The sequence below is a fragment of the Scyliorhinus canicula genome, chromosome 12 (assembly GCF_902713615.1).
Source record: "Scyliorhinus canicula chromosome 12, sScyCan1.1, whole genome shotgun sequence".
Lineage (NCBI taxonomy): Eukaryota > Metazoa > Chordata > Chondrichthyes > Carcharhiniformes > Scyliorhinidae > Scyliorhinus > Scyliorhinus canicula.
The window spans coordinates 11,778,729-11,793,855 of record NC_052157.1 but is presented as its reverse complement, the minus strand read 5'-3'; the positions used below and the strand labels follow the sequence as shown (position 1 = coordinate 11,793,855).

Sequence of the window (15,127 nt, the reverse complement as noted above, 5' to 3'; positions counted from 1 at the left end):
TCGTGGGTTTGGAAGGTGCTGTCTAAGGAACTGTGGTGAGTTCCTGCAGTGCAGCTTGTAGATGGTACACACGGCTGCCACTGTGCGTCAGTGGTATAGGGTTTGAATTCTTATGGAAGGGGGAGCAATCAAGCGGGGCTGCTTTGTCCTGGGTGGTGTTGGGCTTCTTGAGTGTTATTGGAGCTGCACTCATCCAGGCAAGTGGAGAGTATTCCATTACACTCCTAACTTGCGCCTTGTAGATGATGGACAGGCTTTGGGGGGTCAGGAGGTGAGTTACTCGCCATAGGATTCCTCACCTTTGACCTGCCTTAGTAGCCACAGTATTAATATGGCTAATCCAGTTCAGTTTCAGATTAATGGTAACCCTCTGGTTGTTGATTGTGGGGGATTCAGCAATGGTAATGCCACTGAATGTCAAGAGGCGGTGGTTAGGACCTCTCTTGTAAGAGATGGTCATTGCCTGGTGCTTAAAAAAAATTGCTAGCAATATGTTCCTCTCCATTGAGGTTAGATGGACTTAGAACATACAGTGCAGAGGAGGCCATTCGGTCCATCAAGTCTGCACCGACCCCACTTAAGCCCTCACTTCCACCCTATCCCCGTAACCCAATAACCCCATCTAACCTTTGTGGACACGAAGGGCAATTTAGCATGGCCAATCCACCTAACCTGCACATTTTTGGACTGTGGGAGGAAACCAGAGCACCCGGAGGAAACCCACGCAGGCACGGGGAGAACATGCAGACTCCGCACAGACAGTGACCCAGCTGGGAATCGAACCTGGGACCTTGGTGCTGTGAAGCCACAGTGTTATTCACTTGTGCTACTGTGCTGCGCAGACTTGCCTATAGTTTCCTGGTTTATCCCTTCCACCCTTCTGGAATAATGGTACCGCATTGGCTATCCTATGGCCAGAGAGGAATTGAAAATTATTGACAGAACTCCTGCTTTTCCTCCCTTGCACTCAAAAGTTTGGGATACATTTCATCTGGCCCCTGGAGATTTATCTACTTTCAAGTCTGCCTGGCCACTCAGAACCTGCTCTCTGTCTATGTCAATTTCTTGAATTTTATCACAGTCCTTCTCCCTGATTTCTATGCCCAAATCATCCCTCTCACTAGTGAACACCAACACAAAATGTTCATTCAGAACCCTACATACATCCTCTGACTCCACACACAAATTAGTCTAGTGGCGTGGTGTAATGACAACAATTTCTCCCTCAACGTCAGCAGTGCTAAGGAGCTCATCATTGACTTCAGGAAGCGAAGTATCGTACATACCTCTGTCTGCATCAATGGTACATGTTTAAGTTTCTGGATTGCTGTAGAGTAAAGGAGATGAGAGTTCTGCTTCTCCACAAAACATCTTTATTCTTTGATCCAACGTCACACACAAATTTCCACCAACAAATAGTGCCACCTGCAACCCCTTTATAAATCAGTGACGCCTATTGGATAATTAACATCAACTTAGTATTTAATTGGAAGATCTGTTAATCCATTCCTAAAAGTGCTGAGGTGGAGATGGTTGACAGCTTCCAATTCCTAGGGGTGCACATCACCAACAACCTGTCCTGGTCCACCCTCGTCGATGCTGCGACCAAGAAAGCACAACAGCGCCTATACTTCCGCAGGAAACTAAGGAAATTTGGCATGTCCACGCTGACTCTTACCAACTTTTACTGATGCACCATAGAAAGCATTTTATCTGGCTGCATCACAGCCTGGTATGGCAACTGCTCGGCCCAAGACCGTAAGAAACTACAGTCGTGAACACAGTCTACTACATCACGCAAAACGGCCTCCCATTCATTGACTTTGCCTACATCTCCCGCTGCCTGGGGAAAGCGGGCAGCATAATCAAAGACCCCTGCCACCCGGGTTATTCTCTCTTCCAACCTCTTCCATCGGGCAGGAGGTACAGAAGTCTGAGAACACAAACTAACAGGTTCAAAAACAGCTCCTTCCCCGCTGTTACCAGACTCCTGAATGACCCTCTTATGCACTGAACTGATATCTCCACACATCTTCCCTACTGAGTAGCACTACACTCCGTATGCTTCACCTGATGCCTGTGTCTATGTATTTACATTGTGTATTTATGTACGTCCTATGTTTTGTCATGTATGGAACGATCTGTTTGGACTTTACACAGAACAATACTTCGCACTGTACTTTGATACACCTGACAAATCAAATAAATTATTTCTAAGCAGGGGGAAATATTTAGATACATGCAAGTTCAAGACTTTGCCAGAAAGGAGATACAGAGCTTCCCAGGAGAGCCGGCTTCCACATTGGTGGAGAAGGTGCTGACGACAGGGGGACTGGAGAATGGGGTAGTACCGGCGGTTTACGGGGCTATTTTGGAAGAGGAGAAGGCACTGCTGGAAGGGATCAAGGCAAAGTGGGAGGCAGAGTTGGGAGAGGGTATGGAGGAGGGGTTCTGGTGTGAGGCGCTCCGGAGGGTGAACGCCTCCACCTCGTGTGCGAGGTTGGGGCTGATACAGCTGAAGGTAATATATAGAGCACACCTCACAAGGGCAAGAATGAGCCAACTCTTTGAGGGTGTAGAAGATGTGTGCGAACGCTAAAGTGGTGCACGTGACCAGCCGGGATTGGAAATGGGTGCGGAGGCAGATATTATAGCCTTTGGCTCGTTGATCGCCCGAAGGCGGATCCTGTTGGGATGGAGATCAACCTCTCCACCCTGTACCCTGGCGGGGGGGCCTGCTGAAATTCTTGACTCTTGAGGTTACGTTTGAACAGAGGGGAAGGATGGAAGGGTTCTACAATTCATGGGCGTAATTCATTCTGCACTTTGGAGAATTGGATCACATCGAACATTGGTGGGGGGGGGGGGGTTTGGGGGGAGGGGGACTGTATGTGTTAATGGTGACTATGGGTGATTCCTGATTCCTTTTGGCATTTGTTTATCTTAACATGCGGGCTAATGTCTGGGGTTTGGTGGGAGGATGGGATCGTTGTTATTGAAATGGGGATTGACATTACATTCGTTACTGATTTTTGTTTACTGTTGATTGTAAATTTGGGAGAAATGTGAAAAAGGAGGAGAATAAAAATATTTTTTTTAAAAGTAAATAAATAAATAAAATCAAAATAGTGGTTTCTCATTTTACTTCTGTCTCAAGTCAAGACAAATAGTAGTCCTTAATGGGCCTTACTCTTCCTAGTTATCTTTTTACTCTTGATGTACTTGTAAAACAACTTAAGACTTTCCTTTATTTTTTTTAAATCATAGAATTTACAGTGCAGAAGGAGGCCATTCGGCCCATCGAGTCTGCACCGGCTCTTGGAAAGAGCACCCTACCCAAGGTCATTTCATTTTTTCATATCCCCATAACCCAGTAACCCCACCCAACACTAAGGGCAATTTTTGGACACTAAGGGCAATTTATCATGGCCAATCCACCTAACCTGCACGTCTTTGGACTGTGGGAGGAAACCGGAGCACCCGGAGGAAACCCACGCACACACGGGGAGGACGTGCAGACTCCGCACAGACAGTGACCCAAGCTGGAATCGAACCTGGGACCCTGGAGCTGTGAAGCGATTATGCTATCCACAATGCTACCGTGCTGCCAGTATCCTTTCATGTCCCTTTTTGCTCTTCTAATTTCCTTTTTAAGCACATTCTATACACCTCTCGGGCTTCAACCTCCCTTTTTCTCTTCATCCAATACAGTATACCCCTCGATTTCCAGGGCTCACTGGATTTGTTGGTCCCATCCTTGTTCTTGACTGGGACATGTTGGGCCCTGCACTCTCCCTATTTCCTTCTTGAATACGTCCCACTGTTATTTCACAGATTTACCTAAAAGTGTCTGCTCCCTATCCACTCCGGCCAAATCATATCTGATCTTTTTAAAATTGGCCTTCCCTCAGTTCAGAACTTTGATTTCAGGCCCATCCTTCTCCCTTTTCATAACAATCTTGAATCTAACAGAGTTATGATCACTGTCTGCAAAATGCTTCCCCACTGATACATCAACCACTTGCCCAGTTTCGTTGCCTAAAATCTCTTGTGGGACCTTCTACGCGGCGGTTTAAAAAGATCTCCGGGACACATTTTAAGAATTCCACTCCCTCTAAACCTTTCACACTATGACTACCCCAGTTAATGTTGGGGAAGTTGCTATCCCCAACTCTCACTACCCTGTTACTTTTCGACTTCTCTGAAATTTGCCTTTCCATTTCTCTCGGACTGTTAGCGAGCCAATAGAACACTCCCAGCAATGTGATTGCTCCTTTTTGGTTTTTAAGTTCTACCTTACAGCTTCATTCAAAGATCCTTCTAAGATGTCTTCCCTCCTTACCGCTGTAATTTGCCATCCACCCAACCTTCACATCTTTGGACTGTGGGAGGAAACCAGAGCACCCGGAGGAAACCCACACAGACACGTGGAGAATGTGCAAACTCCGCATCGACAGTCACTCGAGGACGGAATTGAACCCGGGTCCCTGGCGTTGTGAGGCAGCAGTGCTAAACACTGTGCCAACACGCTACCCCTTACATTGAATACAATTGACTACAATTGTCATATGTATGGTTAATCAGAAGGCGCCTTGAGCCAAAGGATTGTTCTAGCTATGTGCATTTTCCCCAACCTATTTCCCCCTCTGCTAGCAGGTAACCTGGGGAGTTCCTCACCACTTTCCAAGAGAATAAATTTGGTCTCTGATCCTGGCAACTTTGTAGCCTCGTTCACAATGCACAGCTCTAAAGGGACATTTTCTAGATTAAAGACACATATTAAATGCACCAGCTGTTGCTGTAATAAATGAAGAAATGTTTTGTAACATACAACATGATTGAGGATATAGATTGAGGGCATCTATATATTCCGGGCATGATGTAACTGATGACCGATTGCATAGGCATAGCACAGGGCTAAAGAGCTGGCTTTTAAAGCAGACCAAGGCAGGCCAGCAGCACGGTTCAATTCCCGTACCAACCTCCCCGAACAGGCGCCGGAATGTGGCGACTAGGGGCTTTTCACAGCAACTTCATTTGAAGCCTACTTGTGACAATAAGCAATTTTCATTTCAGCAATGATAGAACCTGAATTGGGTTTTGTTTGTTATTGCAGTAGCGTGTACTCAGGTAACTGACGGTCAGGAATTTGAATCTAAGGAGTGGTTTTGATATTAGTTCCGAGTTCGAAAGTTTAATTAGGTTTGTACTTTGTGACAGTATTTTCTTAATGCAACGGGAATCCAACTAATTGTTGACTCAAGTTCAACCAATTAACATCTTGTTCATTTGCAGACTTGTACTACTCACCTGACCTTTAATACCTCCACTTATCCATTGCCTCCTCTAGTCAACTGCTTCAAACGGAGGACGTGTGTTCAAATAAGGTTCCACTGGTCACCTTTTGGAGAAGCTGAGAAATATAAATTCAATTAAATAAATTGGGAATTAAAAAGCTAGTACGATTAATGGTACCTGGAGTATTATGAAAGCTCAGCTGATTTACTAATGTCCGATAGGGAAGGAAATCTGACGTGTTTCCCAATCTGGCCTCTGCATAGAATAGAATCCTAGAATCCCTACAGTGCAGAAGGAGGCCATTCGGCCCATCAGGTCTGCACTGACCTGCTGAAAGAGTACCCTAAACTGGCCCACTCCCCCTACCCTATCTCCGTAACCCCATCCAACCTGCACATCCCTGGACACTAAGGGGCAATTTAGCGACAATTTAGCGTGGCCAATCCGCCTAACCTGCACATCTTTGGACTGTTGGAAGAAACCCACGCAGACGCGGGGAGAACGTGCAAACTCCACACAGACAGTGACTCAAGGTCGGAATTGAACCTGGGTTCCTGGGGCTGGGAGGCAGCATTGCTAACCACTGTGCCACCGTGCCGCCCTAAATTCTGGACCCACAGTAATCTGATTGATTCTTAATTGCCCGCTACAAGACATAGCCTCGCAATCCACTCAGTCGTGTTCACTGCCCCCCTCCCAAGGGTAAAATAGGGATGAGCAATAAATGTTGACCTTGTCAGCAATTGCAAGAGGCTATGAATATTTTTTTAAATTCCCATCTGTCCTTGCCCATCCCCCAATCATATGAGCATTAGAAGATACCAATAGTGAAAACCTGGCAAATTTTTCTGCCCCTCAGAGAGGTTCATTGAAGTCAATCGCATTGCTTTCACTCCTACCTCATCGATGACCATGAATCCAGTCTCACCACATTGAGGCATCCCTCATCTGTATGACCATGCACCACATTACATGGTAAATTCATCTATTAAATCTCTTGGATCACATCCTCAATTTCCCCACATAATCTTGTTTGGTCCATCCAAATTAATAATCAAGAACCTATCTGTCTCTATCTTAAAGAAACTCAGTGATTTGGCCTCCACAGCCTTCTGTGGCAAAAAAAGTTCCACAGATTCACCACCCTCTGACTGAAGAAATTCCTCCTGATCTCTGTTTTAAAGGATCGTCCCTTCAATCTGAGATGGTGTCCTCTGGTTCTAGTTTTTCCTACAAGTGGAAACATCCTCTCCACATCCACTCTATCCAGGCCTCGCAGTATCCTGTAAGTTTCAATAAGATCCCCCCTCATCTTTCTAAACTCCAACGAGTACAGACCCAGAGTCCTCAACCGCTCCTCATACGACACCAACATGGATTCGATAGACCGAATTGCCGATTTGATTGACCGAAGTGACTGTATGATGCTAAAACAAAATCAATATGAGGTCAGCTAATTGAGTCTAGGCCAAACCAGTTTCCATGTACATCTCATTATTTGAAATGACAAAACATAGACCTGGGGCCCCAAATGGCAAAGATTGGTCCCTATTTGGTCAATATTTGTAAAATAGTGTCCAATCTCAAATAATTGAACAAAATGCGTAACCATATTTTGCAATTATCCCTTGTGGCTCAGTTGGTTGCACTTTTTTCAGAACCATAAAGCTCTGGGTTCCAATCCTACTCCAGGGCTTGAGTACAGGAAACCCAAGGTAGATATTCCAGTGCAGTACTGAGGGAGCACGGCACTGTTGACTGAGCTATGTTTTGGATGAGGCATTAAACTGAGGCCCATCAGCCTGCTTCAGATTGATGTAAAGGATTATGTGTCACTTGGAGGTGGATTTTCCATCCCCCCCCACCCCCTCCTGTGGCATGTTTTATGGCGGCAAAGGTGGCCTGCCATTCGCCAGTGGCGGGATCATCCATTGTCAACAGGGTTTCCCATTGTTCCCACTCTCCGACACCGGGGATCATTCACATTCATAGAAAGAAAACAGACTATCTATCTAGTCTTTATCACATCACTAACCACACGCACAAGAAAAGTTGACAGAATTTGGACGTTAGTTATGTTGACACAACCCAAAGTACAAACAGAATTTCTGGGTCAGTTAAATACAAGACACAACATGAGTCATCCCAAAAGTGCTCAATGGGAAAATGGCCTCTGTCCGCACTGTAGGGATTGTATAATGACAGTGTAATGAAGAACCACAAGATTAATCCCTGACATCAAAGGGTTAAGTTGCAAGAAATCATGGAGAAAGTGAGGGTTAGAAATTTGCATGCCTTATGCCCATTCTTACATCCAGAAAATGAGCATAAAGCTTACCAGCATCGCCATGGAGACATCCTGTGGCTATTCTGCATTGTCTTGGGAACCATTTTCCATGCATCATGGACAGCAGCTAAAACAGGCTCAAATTCTTTGGATATTTTATATTTAAGTATGCTTTGCGACTCTCTGCAAGCTCTCCTCAACAGATCCACTTTTTACTTAACTTATACTCGTTCTAATCTTTTAAAAATTAATTCTAAAACTACATTGTATATCTTGTGTTGCCCTATTATGTATTTTCTTTTATTCCCTTTTCTTCCCATGTACATAATGATCTGTTGAGCTGCTCGCAGAAAAATACTTTTCACTGTGCCTCGGTACATGTGACAATAAACAAATCCAATCCAATCCAATCCAAGTCCTTCTTAAAAAGAGGGGGGGAAATTAACATACACGTACTCTAAGCACGGAGAACAATCGACCATGTCTATGCATTGTTGGTCAGCTCACAGCCAGACCATGGGTGTTCTCGTAGTCATTGCCAAGAGGCAAGAGCACATGCAGAGGGTGTTGCCCCTGGTGCAAGGCTGCTTACCTGCTGCTCTTTGCTCCTCAGGCTGCCTTTTGCGTTGCATGAGCTTTCCTCCCTGGGATTGTGCCAATTAGCTCAGCTTTCTCTCCGGCTGTCAGCCTTGGCTCACTGAGCCGCACCCTGGCCTCAAATTCAGGGGTTCCAGACCAACTTCAGAGACGGGAAAGCAAAATCTTGCCTCAGGCTCCCAGCGCAGTTCATGGGAGAGTGCTGCACTGTCAGAGGTGCCTTTGCTCAGGCGAGACATTAAACTGAGGCCCCATGTGCTTCCTCAGGTGGATGTGGAAAATTTCACTGCTCTGTTTCAAAGAAGATTGCGGAGTTCCCCCAGTGACCTGGACAATATTTATCCCAAAACCAACATCACTAAACCAGACATTACATATCCCATGTTATAACAGTTCAACATTACTTCATTGGTTGTGATGGACATTGGCACATCCTAAAGTGATGAAAGACACTTGTAAATGTAAGTTTTTCCATATTGCCCCCGCAGCTGCACCAGACTGAAGAGCAAACCTAGAACTGTTTGATCTGTCTACTCAGTTTCACTCAACTCGGTGGGGGGAGGGAGGGGGGTTGCTTTTCCAGAGACTGGTTAATAGACAGAAACAAGCATCTTCCCAACAGATGTCGTAAAACATCAATGGAGCAGAGCCATGCTACTTCTGCTGTTGAGGCAACACGTTAATGCATAGAATCCCTGCAGTACAGAAGGAGGCCATTTGACCCATCGAGTCTGCACTGACCCTCTGAAAGAGCACCCTGTCTAGGCCCACTCCTGCACCCTATCCCAGCAAGCCCATCTAACCTGCACATCTTTGGACTGTGGGAGGTAACCAGAGCACCCGAAGGAAACCCATGCAGACACGGGGAGAAAGTGCCAGCTCCACACAGAGAGTCACCCAATGTCGGCATTGAACACGGATCCCTGGCGCAGTGAGACCACAGTGCTAACCACTGTGCCACTGTGCCTTAATTTCCTTATTTGTAGATTGTGGTCCAAATTCTACCTGTCTGTCAATAAATATACTGCCCAATCTGGTACTCAACAATGTGAAGAGAGATTTTATTTATATCATGCCTTTCATGAACTCAATTGTGAGCAGAGTTTCTTATGTCAACAACAAGTTACATTTATAAAGCACCTGGATCATCCCAGGAGACTTTACAGAAGCAATTCTCTTTCATTCATGTGATGCAAGTGTCGCTGACTGAGACAATTAACCAGCCCTAAATGCCCTGCATTGAAGAGTGAATCACTTTGCTGTGGATCTGGAGTCACATCGAGGCCAGGCCAGGTAGGGATGGCAGATTTCCTTCCTTACACGGCAACACAGATGGGTTTTTACAAGACTGACAATGGTTTTGTGCTCACCATTAGATTTCGTGGTCGCCATTAGGCTTTTAAGTCCAGGGCAGGGATTCTCCGAGCCTCTGCGGCGAAATCGCGATCAGCGCAGGGGCGGAGAATACCCGCGATCGGGTCCGACGGCGAGACGCAATCCTCCGCCGACTGGAGAATCGGCGCCAGTTGCGCGCGCATGGTCGATGCGGTGCCGGTTGGGGGCCATTGAAGGAGGCCCCCGTGACGATTCTCTGCAGTTGACCAGCCGAGTTCCCGCCAAATTCCGTCAGGTCCCGCCAGCGTGATTCCCGTATGGTTTCACCCGGTGGGAGCTCGGCATCGCATATGCGGTGCCATCCTGGTGGGGGGATCAGATTCCGGAGGGGGCCTCCATGATCGGCAGGCCCACGATCACAGGCAACTTATCAGCAGGCGCGAGCGATCCTGGGGGGGGGGGCTATCTTCCTCCCCGCCGGGCCGCTGTAGGACTCCGCCATGTTCTGTGGGGACTGGCGCAAAAGCGGCCGCCGCGCACACGCGCGGACCCGTGGCCAGAAATCCTGGGGCCCGTATTGGCAGCCGGAGTTGCGTGAAGCACTCCAGCGCCATGCTGGCCCCCTGTGGGTTGCAGAATCGCTGGGCCAAGAGGCCCATTGATGCCGGCGTGAAACACTCCGGTGGTTACGTCGCGTCAACACTTAGCCGGGATGTTGGAGAATCCCGGCCCAGGTTTTTTTTATTGAATTCAAATTCCACCATCTGCCGTGGTGGTATTCGAATCCAGGTTCCCAGAGCCCTACCCTGGGTCCCTGGATTACTACTACCAGCGACAATACCACTACACCACCGCCCCAATATTCTGATACCGAGCCACATGGGGAGATATTAGGACAGGTGACCAAATGAGGTATATTCAACGCAGTCTTAAAGGAGGAGAAATAGAGAGTGTTGGAGGTGGAAAGGCGCAAATAGGTTTCTAATCTCAGCAAAGAGCATCAAAACGACATTTGGAGTAGGGAATGGAGAGGGTCGATCGCTTTTCACGACATGCACCTTTCTTCAATGATCAAGGTGCCTTTTCTTTTTCGTTCCAAGGGAAAGGTTTTAAATAATTGCAGAACAGGAATGCACATTTTTTTGCATAAGCGTGAATGTGTCCCCACCGGTAGATCCAGTTCCACAACTAGTTTGTGAAATGAACATATAACACCCATTACCATGTGAAACAAGAATAGGTTATTTGAGACCAGGCTGTATAATCCAGTGAGACACTCAAGTTGTTTATACCCTGTACTTGACATATAACAATCTGAGGAAGTTTTACATTTCAATTTCTGGCTGATCCTCTCTGTAGAACCATAGGAAAATTACCATGCAGAAAGTGTGAACAAGAAAACTGCAAAGGTGCAATTATCCACCAAGGAGTTAGTTGCACAGAAGTTGACAATAAATCCTGTGCACAAATCATCTGACATTCTCCAATCCATTCAAATTTTTAATTATCGAGTCAAGTGAGATCTGAATGCTCCCAGGATGGCCAAACAACTTGGAAAGTCAGAAGACTTAAGACGTTGCCTCTATTTTTACAACTGGACACACAGTGAATACAATGCTAATTGCGCCTGTTCATCACCGTCCCCTAACTGTACACCACTCTCCCACCTTCCCCCAAACTCTACCACCACCAACCATAGCACAAAGGAACCTTTAAAGGTAAACACACATACGTTCTTTAAATATATTCATATTGATTGTCATCGATTTTCAATCTATTTCGGTATTGCTGCTGGCTGGGATCTGGGTGTGGCCTGTTACCATCCCTCCACTACACTCATAGAATCATAGAATTTATATAGAGTCTGCACCGGCCCTTACAAAGAGCAACCTACACGTATCTACCCTATCCCCATAACCCAGTAACCCCCAGTTAACTGTGTATCAGCCTAGATAGGCTACATTGGCCAGCTATTTGACTCTGGGGTGCATCGGAGTCTACCACAAGCCTGACTCAGACAGCACTTTCCTGCAAGAGTTGTTCAGTGGTAACTACAGCTCAAGCAATATGATAGGGTATTCAATTGTCCACTGTAATGAACATACATCTTTGTGAGTTGCTGAAGACTCATTCTTAGGGGCTGGTTTAGCTCACCAGGCTAAATCGCTGGCTTTTAAAGCAGACCAAGCAGGCCAGCAGCATGGTTCGATTCCCGTATCAGCCTCCCCGGACAGGCGCCGGAATGTGGCGACTAGGGGCTTTTCACAGTAACTTCATTGAAGCCTACTCGTGACAATAAGCGATTTTCATTTTCATTTCATTTCACCGAGTTGAGGTGAGTTAACTAATCCCAGCTGAGTTGGCAATTGGACTATTTCAGCATTATTTAGAGGGGCCAAATCAGCTCATTCGCCAAGTCTTAGCAAGTGGAGCCCTCGAGCTTGATCTGGTCTACAATTAGATAATGGCTGATCGATACCTTGTCCCCATTTTCCTGCCTTTGCTCCACACCAATGACTGTCCCATTGAGTTTGGATCAGTTAATAGCATTCTAATGTCAGAGTCAGGAGATGGTGAGTTCAAGACTGACTCCAGATTTGAGCACATAGTTGAGGCCCTCACTTTAATGCAGTACTGGGAAAATGCCACAGTGTTGGAGGTGTTTTACGTGGACGATATCTACATATTGTTAAATGAATATAATATGACTGGTGTTAGCATCTTGTAAGCAATTATACACCAAGGTAAATCCTGCGCTCTTTTTGATTTTATTTGATGGGTTGTTCTGGAGTGTTTGGAGATTTTCAGCCAATCAAAAAAAAAATATCTGGTTGTCCCGAGATGCAGCAAAGTTACTGTCAAGTTTAGAAACAATAGCCAGCCTCCCTGAGTAATCAAAAGCTAGGCATCATAGTTGTGAAGTATTTTGGGACATGCTGGAGATGTGGTAAACATCAGGGCAAGCTTTCGTTTAACACTGGGGGGGTTAATAAGCATCGAGCTGTGGGTGGCTGAAATAGGTTGGCAATGAGACCGATTCAAAGTTGGAGTAGAAGAGATAGCAATTAGAGAAGTATTGGGGGCTCAAATTCCTGGCAGCATTTTAGTTTTTCGGCGGCAGGTGGGTGCAGTGGTTAGCACTGCTGCCTCACGGCACCGAGGACCCGGGTTCAATCCCGGCCCCGGGTCACTGGCGGCGCGAAGTTTGCACATTCTCCCCGTGTGCGCGTGTGTGGGTCTCACACCCACAACCCAAAAAGATGTGCAGGTTAAGCGGATTGGCCCCGTTAAATTGCCCCTTAATTGGAAAACGAAATAATTGGGTACTCTAAATTTATTTTTTTAACTTATTTTTCAACTGAAGCCAAGTAAGGGCCAGGCACAAAAAAACATAGCCCCCCCCCCCCCCCCTCCCCCTTCCCCAAACACCCGTGTGTACTTTTATTTTACCAGGGGGATAACTCTGAAACCTAAGCGATACCATGTGTCGGACGCTGATTTTGTTGCCACGGCCGCTCAAACGAGGGAAGGGGAAAGTGAAGATAGGATGACTTGTTTTAAGAAAACAACCTCAGCCTGTCTTTTCTTTAAGCTGCAGGATCGCGGTTGAAGTCGCGGGAGGCAGTCACTGTCACAACGCCTGGGTTACATGTGGCCCTGGAACAACACAGCCTCCTAAACTCAGCCACAAACTCTCAGTAAAACCCAAGCAGATACAGTAACACCATTTCACACACACACACAAACACAGCTGGGAAAGGAGAGGGTCCTGTTACTGTCTAAGCAGTGAGAGAAATCAATATCAAGACAGAAAATTAAGACATGCAGCCACAACATAAAAGGTGACCAGAAAGATCATTCTGTGTCCCCTGCAGCTGCACAAAGTGCAACAAAAGTTGGTTTCCTTCTGCCCACAAAGGTAGCCACCTACCTGCCCACTCTCCCTCTCTCCAGTCTGCCAGTCGGAATACGCTGTGCCGGTTCTGAGGTGCACCTACCTGTGATAGGTGTGAGCCTCTGCTTGTGTGTCACGGCACTGTTAGCCTGCACTTCCTGATCTGCCGGCAACATTGCTGTGAACTGGTTTTGCCGGCTTGGCAGGGGGAAGGGGTGGAGAGAGGGCAAGGCAAGAAGTGGAAGGGGGAGTGGGCTGGGTGGTGGCGCAGGCATGGAAGGAGCAGAAAGAGGAAATATTATAATTAAATCATTGCCTAAAATTCTCTCCCCCCCCCCCCCCCCCCTCCCTCCCCCAAAGCGCTGGAGGGGGCCAGTGAGATGCATAATAATAGGATTCATTATTATAACTTCAGCTTTGCCATTCCACACAAATGAATGCACAAAAGTAAGAGGTTAATTATTAAAACCTTTCCCTACAATTCGTCAAATGGTGCATTTGTAATAGCCTGTGCAATGTTCGTGTTTTTAAACATGTGTCAAAAACTAATAGCCGCCGGGCCTCCCAAGGAAAGCACATCATTGCAAGACGAAGTTTATTAAAATGTTCAACTGTTGTTCCTCCATTCATAAAGGAGGGGATCCCTGCCGGGTTACAGTTGCACAAGCGGAATTCTCTGCTGGGATATAGTTTCACACTTGGAATTCCTGCTGGGATTCAGCTCCACAGTTGGGGGTCCCTTGCTGGGAAAGAACTCCATAGGTGAGACTCCTGCTGGGATGCAGCTTCACGGGTGGGAATATCTGCTGGGATACAGCTCCATGGAACCCTGCTGGAATAGAATTGTGGCCTTGTTGGTACAGTTTTCATGCAAGGAGTCGTGCGGGTGAGGCAGACTAATTGAGGGCGTTGGTTAACACATGGGAATATGATATTGCTGCTATCACTGAGACATGGTTGAGGGAGGGGCAGGATTGGCAGCTCAATATTCTGGAGTATAAAATCTTCTGGTGGGGGGGGTAAAAGAGGAGGTGGTGTCGCAATATTGATCAAGGAGTCAATTACTACAGTATGGAGGGATGATATGTAACTTATAAAATTTACAGTGCAGAAGGAAACCATAGGGGCTGGTTTAGCTCACTGAGCTAAATCGCTGGCTTTTAAAGCAGACCAAGCAAGCCAGCAGCACAGTTCGATTCCCGTACCAGCCTCCCCGGACAGGCGCCGGAATGTGGCGACTAGGGGCTTTTCACAGTAACTTCATTGAAGCCTACTCGTGACAATAAAGCGATTTTCATTTTTCATTTTCATTTCAGCCCATCGAGTCTGCACCGGCTCTTTGAAAGAGCTCCGTACCCAAGCCCACACCTCCACCCTATCCCCATAACCTAGTAACCCCACCCAACACTAAGGGCAATTTTGGACACTAATGGCCAATCCACCTAACCTGCACATCTTTGGACTGTGGGAGGAAACCGGAGCACCCGGTGGAAACTCACGCAGACACGGGGAGAACGTGCCGACTCCGCACAGATAGTGACCCAAGCCGGGAATCGAACCTGGGAAGCTGGAGCTGTGAAGCAATTGTGCTAACCACTGTGCTACCGTGCCACCCATATCTTGGAAGGTTGCTCAAATTAGGCCATATACGAAAAACTTATAAACAAAAAGGGGTCAATAACATTGTTGAGAGTGTACTATCGGCCCCCAAACAG

At 46.7% G+C, this 15,127-nt stretch overlaps 1 protein-coding gene across 2 annotated transcripts in view; it reads right to left on the bottom strand.

The window, feature by feature from the left end:
• Positions 1-13,537, bottom strand: part of LOC119974488 (membrane progestin receptor gamma-B-like) — a 130,027-nt gene extending 116,490 nt beyond the window's left edge. For both annotated transcript variants that reach the window (XM_038813418.1, XM_038813419.1), the window contains exons 1-2: positions 13,449-13,537; positions 5,311-5,413 (exon numbers count right to left, since the gene is read on the bottom strand). The gene's annotated coding sequence lies outside the window, so the exon portion shown is untranslated. The remainder of the gene's footprint in view (positions 1-5,310; positions 5,414-13,448) is intronic.
• Positions 13,538-15,127: the final 1,590 nt, after the last annotated feature.